The sequence below is a fragment of the Arachis stenosperma genome, chromosome 1 (genome assembly GCF_014773155.1).
Source record: "Arachis stenosperma cultivar V10309 chromosome 1, arast.V10309.gnm1.PFL2, whole genome shotgun sequence".
NCBI classification, from domain to species: domain Eukaryota; kingdom Viridiplantae; phylum Streptophyta; class Magnoliopsida; order Fabales; family Fabaceae; genus Arachis; species Arachis stenosperma.
Genome location: NC_080377.1, coordinates 118,050,198 through 118,051,084, shown reverse-complemented (window position 1 = coordinate 118,051,084; position 887 = coordinate 118,050,198).

Here is an 887-nt window from a genome sequence, read left to right as displayed (position 1 = left end):
TGTTGAGAATTGGCATGAGGAATAGTATATGATATGTCAATGTGTTTGGGTTTGAGCCACTTGGGTGAAGTGGGGTAAAATAATGAGATAGTGATTTTGGTAAATTGTGGTAATGTGTCAATGTGTGAGTTGAGGAGGCTTGATGTTGAATTTGATACATTTGATTGACTTCAAAGAAAAGGGATGAAATTGGCATGTTTTGATTGATTCTGAAAAGAGTTGAAAATGGTTTGTTTTGAAAATGGCATATTGTGGTTTTGTATGAAAATATGGTTTTTGGGCTTACTTTGACGGGACATAACTTGGACTACGGATCCTCGTTTTGTATCAAACCTGTTTAGAAATGAAATTGGATCCGGGATGTCCATACCGTTCGAAGAACGGGTGAAAAACGATTTAAAATGAGGAAGTTATGTCCGTTGGAAGATTGGGGTTCAAATCTGTAAATTCTGCAGCTTTTAACTTAGAAAATTTTTAGCAGAATGAACCCTTGCGCGTGGGCGCACCTGGCGCGTGCGCGCCGATCTTCCGAGAAGTGCCATCCACGCGTATGCGTGATGTGCGCGGGCGCGCCGATTGTGCTGCACCCAATGTCCGGTCATTTTCCCGAGAGTTATGCCAGAACCGTGCCTGTGTTGTGCCTGGGGCACGAGAACACCCGCGCGTACACGTGGTTGACGCGTGCGCGTCGATTGGCAAGTTTTTAACCCACGCGTTAGCGTGCATGACGCTTGCGCGTCGATGAAGTTTTGAGGCCACCCACGCGTGCGCGTGGAGTGCGCGTACGCGTGGCCCTGTTTTCATCCCAAAGTTGATTTTTGAGTTTTAAAAAGCCAAATCTCATACTTCTAAGCCTCCGATCTCACCATTTATGTCTTAAATCTTTA